The sequence below is a fragment of the Macaca fascicularis genome, chromosome 10 (assembly GCF_037993035.2).
Source record: "Macaca fascicularis isolate 582-1 chromosome 10, T2T-MFA8v1.1".
Classification (NCBI taxonomy): domain Eukaryota; kingdom Metazoa; phylum Chordata; class Mammalia; order Primates; family Cercopithecidae; genus Macaca; species Macaca fascicularis.
Window position 1 is genome coordinate 55,928,745 of NC_088384.1, and position 9,641 is coordinate 55,938,385.

Genomic DNA, 9,641 nt, shown 5'->3' on the forward strand with positions numbered 1-9,641 from the left:
CATATTTATTACATTATGGTGAAACATTTGAGTTGTAGTATTTTAGCAGTTTTAAGATACGCACTTCATTATGAGTAACTGCTGTCACTTTGCTGTGCACCATATCACCAGAATGTATCTCTCCTTGCTGAAGCATTATCCCATTGAATAGTTCCCCTTTTCCCACCCCCCACTCCGCCCTGATCAGCTTGTGATAAACCGCCATTCTAATCCTAACTTCACCCCCGCCCTGCTCAGCCTCTGATAAAGCACCATTCTACTCCCAACTTACCTGCACCCCGGCCCTGCTTAGCCTCTGATAAACCACCATTCTACTCCCAACTTCCCCCCCCCGCCCCGCTCAGCCTCTGATAAACCATCATTCTACTCCCAACTTCCCCCCCACAAGCCCGGCTCAGCCTCTGATAAACCACCATTCTACTCCTAACATCTGTGAGTGCACATTTGTGGATTTCACATATAAGTGATATTATGAGATATTTGTCTTTCTGCGTCTAGCTTATTTTACTTCGTATAATATCCTCTAAATTCATCCATGTTTTTACAAATGACAGAATTTCATTCATGTATAAAGATAAGTAGGATTTTTGTATGCATCCTACATATACTTTTAACTTCCCACAGCTTTATTGAGATATTATTCATACTTTGTGTAATTCACTCATTTAAAGTACAAACTTCAAATTCTTTTAGTATATTAACTGGGTGGAGAAATAATCATTATAGTATAATTTTAGAACATTTTAATGTGCCTTAAAGAGACTTGTGCCCATTAGCAAACTTTCCCCATTTTCTCCAGCCTTTCCTAAAGCCCTCCTAGTCTAGGCGACCACTCGTCTACTTTCTGAATATGAATTTGCCTATTCTGGACATTTCACATAAATGGAATCATTATAACACATAGTCATTTTTTACTCACTTCTTTCACTTCACATATTTTTAATGTTCATCCATTCTGGAGCATGCATTAACACTTTTTTCCCTTTAATTGCTAAATAAGATTCTATTTTATGGATTCATTTGATTTATCCACTCCTCAGTTGATGAACATTTCTGTTGTTTTCTACTTTTTGTTGCTATAAACATTTGTGTACTACTGTGTGTAGCATTTGTTTTGTTTTCTTTTTGGTAAATACACAGGAGTGGAATTGCTGCGTCATGTGCTAAGTCTATGTGTAACATTTTGAAGAACTGCCAGACTGTTTTACATTTTGAAATCTCACCAGTGGTGTAGAAGGGTTCCAATTTTTCCACCTATTTTTATCCATTCTTCAGTTGATAAGCACTTAGGTTGTTTCTAATTCACGGCTATTAGGAATAATGCTGCAATGAACATGAAATTGCAGATGTCTCTTTTTGACATCCTGATTGAAATTCCTTTGGACATATATCCAGAAGTGGGATTGATGGATCATAGGGTAAATATATTTATAATTTCTTGAGGAAGCTTCATACTGTTTTCCAAGATGGTTGTACTAATTTCCATTCCGACCAGCAGTGTACAGGGTTTCTTTTTCTCTACGTCCTCATCAACACTTATCTTCCATCTCTTTTTATGATAGCCCTAGTAAAATGTGTGAGGTGATATCTCAGTGTGGCTTTGATTTGCATTTCTCTGATAATTAGGAATGTTTGTGATTTTTTCATGTACCTGTTAGCTTTTTTGTATGCCTTAGGAAATGTCTATTCAGGTTCTTTGCTTATTTTTTTTAATAAGCATAATTTTTTTCTTATTTTTGAGTAGGTTGAGTTACTTATATATTATTATATGAGCCCCCTTATCTGATGTAGTCTTCTTCTCTATCTCCTTGTGGTAGTTTTATATTTCAGTTTTTAATTTTGATTTGATGCTTGTATAAAGAGAAAAATAAAAGTCAAATTTTATTCTTCTGTATGTGGATAGTCAGTTTTTTCTACACCATTTATTGAAAATAATTTTCTTTCTTCTTTGTGTATTTTTTAGTTATTTTATCAAAAAACCGATTGACCACAGACATGTGGATTTATTTATGGGTTCTATATCCCTTTTCACTGTTCTACGTGTCTCTTTTTATGCCACTGCTATGCTGTTTCAATTACTACAGCTTGGTCATATAGTTTGTAATTGGGTCGTCTGATGCCTCCAGCTTTATTCTTTTTGTTCAAGATTGCTTTGGTTAGTTGGGGTCTTTTGTGGTTCCATACAAATTTCAGGAGTAATTTTTCTATTTCTGTGAAGAATGACATTGGAATTTCATAGTGCTTACATTTAATCTGTAGATTGCTTTGGGTAGCATTGACACTTTTAAAATACTAATTTTTGAATTCATCAATAAAGGATGTCTCTCCATTTATTTATGCTATTTTAATTTTGTCATCAATGTGCTATAGTTTTCAGTGTGCAAATCTTTCACGTTCTTGATTAAATTTACTCCTGTCTTTTATATATTTATATATCTGTTTTGATTCTATTATAAATGAAATTGCCTTATCAATTTATTTTTCAGGTTATAGTTTGTCATTATTGTGTAGAAACAATAATGGTATTTGTATATTGATTTTGTAACTATTAACTTCATTGAATTTCTTTATCGGCTTTAACCATTTATTTTGGTGGAGTCTTTAAGATGTTCTCTATCTTAAGATTATATTTTCAGAAAACAGAAACAATCTTACCTCTTCCTTCCCTATATGCATTTATTTTATTTCTTTGTCTTGTGTAATTGTTCTGGCTAGGCAATTACACATAATGTTTTCAGCATTTGTAATTTTACATCAAATCCATTCATTGTAACACATTGATTGCTACTTTTCAACTTGTAAACCTGGACATTTATCACTACTCTTCCCCCAGTACAGGAGTCCATGACGTGGTGTGAGCCCTACTGGGCCACAGTCCAGGGCAGGCTGGGTGGAAGTTCTCTCCTGCAAGAGTCCGCGGTCCGTGGCTCTGTGGAGGAAGAGTTCTCCAGTGCCTTAGTCCAGGGTGAGGCAGGGGTGGGGCTCCTTCAGTAGCTCAGTCCAGTGCGCTGCCCTGCAAGGGTCTTCCTGTGCAGGAGTACACAATGTGGCCGGAGTCCTACTATGCCTTAGTCCAGGACGCCGGGTGCTGGGTCCTCCGGTGCCCTTGTCCCGGGCGCGGGGAGCTGGGTTCTCTGATGCCATAGTCCAGGGCGCGGCGGAACAGGAGTCCTGTGGTGCAGTAGTCCAGGGCGCACTGGACTGTGGATCCTCAGGTGCCACAGTGCAGAGCGCCACAGGGCGGAATTCCTGCCTTACTATATCCAGGGTGCAGTCGGGCGGGGGTTCTCTTGTACAGGAGTCCAGGACCGGACTGTGAAGGAGCGGGAGTCCTCCGTGTAGGAGTCCTGGGGTGCTGGAGTCCAGAGCGCAGTGAGGCTGGGTACTCTCGTGCCATAGAGTAGGGCTTGGTGGGACAGGGATCCTGCCCTGAGATAGTCCAGTGCTTGAGTCCACAGTAATGCAATGGTCTTCCAATACTGGAGTTTACGGCGTGGTGGGGTCGGGGTCATTGCCTGACTTAGTTCAGGGCATACCAGGGCGGGGGTCCACAGTTGCCACAGTGAGGACCTCCGAGGAGTGTGGTTCCTGCCTTGCTGTAGTCGGGGGAGCAGGGGGCAGGAGTCCTCTCTTGTCAGAGTCTCTGACACGGTGGGGCTGGGGGTTTTCCTATGCGATAGCCCTCGGGGCGGTGAGGCTGGGTCCTCCCGTGCCTTTGTCCAGGGCGCAGGGGGGCGACGGTCTTCGGTGGTGCAGTCCGTGGAGCGACGGGATTGGGGTCCTCCAGTGCTGTATTCCGGGCGTGGCGGAGTGGGGGACCTGTCCTGAGGTGGTGCAGGGCATGCGCGAGTGGCGGTCCTCCTGTGCCATAGTTCGAGGTGCGGAGGGGCGGGGGTCACCTCGTCCTATAGTTCGCCACACACGAGGCCCCAGTCCTGCTGTGCCTCAGTCCAGTGCGCCGGGGGACGGCTGTCCTGCTGTGCTGTAGGGCAGGACGCAGTGGAGCAGGGGTAGTCCAGAGAGCGCCCTGGCAGGGGGTCCTCCAGTGCTGGAATACAGCCCATGACGGGTCAGGGATGTTACTGTGCCGGAGTCGGTTTGCAGGGTCCTCCCCTGCCATAGTCTAGGGGGAGACAGGACAGGGTTTTCTAGTGTAGGTGTCCAGGGTGCGGGGGGACAGGATTCCTCTGGTGCAGGAGTCCAGGAGGTAGCCGAGTGGGAGTCCACGAATGCCAGAGTCCAGGGCTCTGCGAGGCCAGATTTCCCATGCCAGAGTGTAGGAGGCGTTCAGGCGAGGGTCTTGGCGTGCGGTAGTCCAGGGTGCGGTGGGGCAGGAGTGGTCCATATCTCCGTGGCGGGGATCCCTCTGTGCTGGAGTCCAGTGCTCAGCGAATTGGGGGTCCTTCCGAGCTGTAATCCAGGGCACGGCAAGGTATGGGTCCTCTGGTGCCCTAGTACAGGGGGTGTCGGGTCTTCCTGGGTCTTGGTCTAGGGCCCGGCAGGACTGGGGTCCTGGAGTCCACGAGGTAGCCCAAGTTGCCACAGGACCAGGTCCTCTGGAAACACAGTCCAGCGCCCTGAGGGGCAGGAGTAGTTCAGGACGAGCCAGGGCCAGAGTCCTCCAGAGCCAGAGTCCAGGGTGTGGAGGGGCGGGGGTTCTGCAGTGGCACAGTCCAGGACACCGCGGGGCAGGGCGGGGCAGGGCGGGGATCCTCCGGTGCCTTAGTCCAGGGCGGAGAGGTCCTTCAGCAGCATAACCTAGCTGTTGGCATTGCAGGGGTCCATGGAGCCACCGGTCGGGTTCCTCCCGTGTTTTAGCCTAGGGCTGGGAGAGGACAGGGTCCTCCTTTGCCCTAGTCCACGGCATTGTGAGGCCCGGCTCCTGAACACTTACTGTCTGTGCCACTACCGCGGAGGGGGAAAACTACACCATCTCAGGCAAGCCTAACAGAGCAGCTGTCCTTAAAAGATTCCCAGTTGAGCGTGGCTTGGAGCAGGCCTGAGAAGTGTGCCCTTAGATGGCTTCAAGGGCTCTGAGCAGTGTTTAAGGAATCCAGCTGACCTCAGTTACTCCAAGCCCTTTTCCACTCAGCAGAACTCGCCAGGGCGTCCCCCATCTGCGGAGCCCTTTCATCATCCCAGATCCCCACAGGGTGGACTCCCTCTCATCCTCACGATCTCAGCTCAGGCCTCATTCATCACCCCATTCCTGGCTCCAGGCCTGGCCCAGAAGAAATGGGTCAGATTAAGAGCTCAATGTGTTTCCATGGTCACTTTTCTTCAGCCCTCCTTTCTTTGTGCCAACATCGTTGGGTTTCCGGTTAAAGTTTTCAGCAGCTGCATGCAGCTCCATTTTTCTTACCAGGTAAGAGACTGTGCTTGAGTCCGCAGTAAGGCAATGTTCCTCCAATGCTGGGGGACTCCAGAAGTCTTCCTGAAAACAAAGGCACAATGCTTGTGACCAGAGAAGTCCCAGTCCTCTCCCTGCATAGGAAAACTGGACTTCTCCGGAAGGCTCTAGTTCCTGGCAAATCTCTAGGGCCACTTAATTGCGCTGTCCCCCACCTTTGCTTCTGGTTCTGAAGGGACTGAAGTTGGGAATCCTTTCTAAGTCTCTACACACGGAGCCCTTCTTTTGTGGGAATGTTTTGCCATACACTAGGATTCTCATTTACCTTTCAGGGCCTTCAAGAATCCTGATGTGCTTTGGCTTCTGTTCCTGGAAGGGAGGCCAATGAACTGCTCAGCAGCTGAAGTTCAAATATTCATCACTGTTATTAAACCTTTATATAGCATGTTCTTTCTTTCTGGCAGGCTCGTGGTTTGCTTGTATGTAGATGGGCTTGTATGTAGATGGAGTGGTCTGCGTCCTCATTAGGTGACACCCTCAGTCTTTCATGCTGAGATTGGCCATTTTATTTGTAACTCACTGTACAATCCATTTGCTCTTCCAGTGTCCCTTAGAAGGATGCAGAGTGTTCTGTAGAATGCCATAGAGACCTGCGCTTAGGGAAAATATTTGACCAAAAGTTCGCCAACTCACATGAGTATCTCCCCACAACTTGTACTGGGCTAGTCTCTGGGTAATGAATTTCATGGTAAATGAAACCGTGCCTGAGCAGATGTTACAAACACCCTCCCCTGAGAGACTCCAGGGCTGCTTTATTCAAGCAAAACAGTGTGCTCTAATAAGCTCAAAACTGAGAGAAACAAGTTTTCTTTCCATCTTTCTTAAAAACTCCCTTTGTGACTTTAGACATAATAATAATACTGCCTGGGTAGTGAACACCTCTGTGCCAAAAAGTATGATGATCGTTGCCTGAGCTGTAATTCTCACCATAGTCCTGCAGGAGAGCTGCTATTACTGCTTATTACACAGATGGGCAGCCTGAGGCTCAGATGGAGTTAAGTGGCTTAATTGGTAGCAATAGAGACAGGATTTGACCCCAGGGCTGCCTGATCACCAAACAAAATTGTATTCAACATGATGCACTTAACACTTCTGGCCCTCCCTTGAAGATGGTGGCTTGTCTCTCTTTCTGTAGGCAAATGTCATGTCAAGCAATATTAAACAATTACAAGTAATGTCCCTATCTGCTTCTACACTGCCTTTGAAATATTATTTTAGATCTGCCAAAATAAAATGCAAACTCATTAACAAGAAAGGAGGTTGCAGGCATCCCTGCCTTCCTGAGTAGTCTATTCACTCAAAGACTAAAGGATGACCAGCCTCCAGCTGGGATATTCAAAGACACAGTCACCCTGCCATGCAGCCTGAGGCTGGTGAACGTCCAATCCCCTTTTTAAGAAGCTTTTGGAATGAGCTCTTCAAACGTACAACCACAAAGGAAAGGCACAGCCGGTGTAAGTGAGACTGATAAGATGGGCATTTTGTCTGCTTCAAGGTTAGAATCCAACCTGTCTATCAAATGTGGTTATCTGACCTTCACAATGCTGTAGTCCAGCTAAGGCCTGCAAATTTTCCTCCACCATTTACTATGGATGAAATAATAATGTGCTGTGGGGAATCCAGTTACACACACACATGCATGCACACACACTGCTCCTGCTGTCTCAGAGCTTCTAGGCTGGCAAGGAGGAGGTGCAAACACTAGTAGGTAAGTCCACTACCAGTACGAAGCTATCATCTAGTTATCAACTAGATCCAACAAGGTAGAACACAGTATGATAGAAGCAAACAAGGTGGAGATGAGATCTGACTCCCTTTCCCTTATGAAACTGATGATGGAATAGTGTATGAAAGACTTGCCTGAATGAATCTCATATTTTCCAGTGTTTTCTATCCCCGTGATTGGAACTTTTATTCATCTATATCATTATCCAAAAGGAAAAAACAGGAGATTTTCCTAAGACCATTCTCTGTCTTATCCCTCATATCCCCAAACATCACCAAGCCCTGCCCACTTTTACCTCCTCGGTTTCTCTCCAGTTGCTCTGTTTTCTCCATATGCACTAGCGATACCTTGGCTACATGAAGACCACCAGCAGCAGCTGGGGCAACCAGCACCCTGTGGACCTGCATAGGGTGCACAGAATATGTCCAAATGATAGAATAATCCAAATCTCTTTGCTTGTGGCATGCTGTGGCTATCTGAGAAAAAAACTGGCTTTTATAGGAAGGAGAAAGGAGAATGCTTCTTGAGGGGAAGAAACCAACAGGAATGTGCCTCAGGGAAAACTCTCCAGAGGGGAGTGAGTTGTAAAGAGTATTTTGGTAGTTTGCATGTTTCTTGGGTTCCTTTGGCCTGTAGAGCTACCATTTATTCATTTGACAAATATTTGGGTGGTCGACTCCAGGGTTCAATAGTGAGCAATATGCACAGAATTTCTTCCCTAGTGGAACTTTGAGTCCAACAGAAAGAGGTGATGTTATTCACGGAATTATGTAATAAGGGGAAGTGCAGCAGACCCAGGTGTGCTGCAAGAGCCTGGGAAGATGGACTGACCCCAAGAGGGAGGCAGGAAAGGCTGGCCCCAGGAAGGAAGCAGCACTTGAGCTAAAATCAGGGAGAAAACTAGGGAAAGACACAGCATTCAGGAGGAAGTAGAAGCTGGCCCATGAGGATGGTGGTGTGGAGAGGTGCACCAATACCCAGGTCCTTGGATTTATTGTTGAGCTGCTGAACTAAGCAATGTTGGCTCTTGCCCAACCTCTGCACTTCTTGTTTTGCAAGATTATACATTTTTTTATTTAAAAGCTAGTATGAGTTGGGATCTGTTGCTTTTCTAAGGCCCCGTCCTGTGAGGTAGACAGGGGGCCTCATGGTACTCTGTGGAAGCTAAAGATGGAGAAGAGTTTTGGAATGCCTGCAGAAGAGAACCTTTAATGGATCATTTAAGAAGAGGGTGCTACCCCTAGACTGCCCAGATTCGCTTCCCAGCTTTGTGACCTTGGACTCTCTGTGTCTGTTTTCCAATCTGAAAAATGGAATAATGATAGTATCTGCCTCTGCCTGCAAGACCCTGACCTATCAGACCAACTACCTTTTCACTTGGAACTCTCCTCCTACACCGCACACCAACCGGACCGCTCATTAACACTTTACATTGGTCTGTTTTCCTTTTTGAGATTTCGCTCAAGACATTTCCCTCGTCAAAATTAACTTGGTCCATCTCCCCCTATTGGAATTCAACCCATTCTCCAGAAATCAGTTCAAATTGTATCACCAGAAAGCCTCTCTCAATTACCTCCACCCTCTTTCATTCTTTGGGCCATTTCTGCCATGATTTCTTATGTTTTCCTTTTTTGCTACATATTGGCATCGGTACATATGATCTCCACTTCCACTCAAATGTGAAGTTATTGCGGACAATCCTTATGGGTATAGTCCTATCCCAAGAGTCCTGGGCAGAGGGTCTCCCTCTTTCACCCAGGCTGGAGTGCAGTGGTGCAACCAGAGCTTACTGCAGCCTCAACCTCCTGGGCTCAAATGATCCTCTCACCTTAGCCTTTCCAGTAGCTAGTACTAAAAGGCAGGCACCCCCATGCTTGGCTAATTTTTGTATTTTTCATAGAGATGGGGTTTCACCATGTTGCCTTGCTTGGTCTCAAGCAATCCACCTGCCTCAGCCTCTCCACATCCTGGAATGACAGCATGAGCTACCACACCTGGCCACATGCCGAATACTTTAAAGTCACTTATGCCTGACGCTTCCAGGGCATACAGAAGTATGGTGGCATTAACCGACACCTTAACCAACTGCCTCACTTACTTTTCTTTTGACTCAGTTTATACATTTTCTTAATTTAAATTTTAATTTCAACATGAATGCATCTTTGAAATAAATAAAATAATCTCTTTGAATATTTGACATGCAGAAGAAATTGACAATTGGACATCTCTACTTCATTTTCCATCTCAAAATAGGGTAGAAATACACTCCCCTAAAGTGATCCCATATATTACATAGCCATCTTGCTGTGGTTAATGTAGAATGTTTCTGCAATATCACGTGCGTGACAGGGCATATCCAAAAAACATTTGAGTGAAAATAATACTAGATTCCAGAAAGTATCTAGACACTTAAGAGCAGGTGGTGATGATGTTAATTAACAATAACAATGTCAAGGGGCTGGCTTTTGCCCTTCCCTAATAAACATAAAGAGCATAGAAACTCAG

The 9,641-nt window shown here is 45.5% G+C and overlaps 1 pseudogene; it reads right to left on the reverse strand.

Annotated features, from left to right (window-relative positions):
• Positions 1-4,148: 4,148 nt before the first annotated feature.
• On the reverse strand, positions 4,149-8,634 carry LOC141407768 (uncharacterized; annotated as a pseudogene).
• Positions 8,635-9,641: the final 1,007 nt, after the last annotated feature.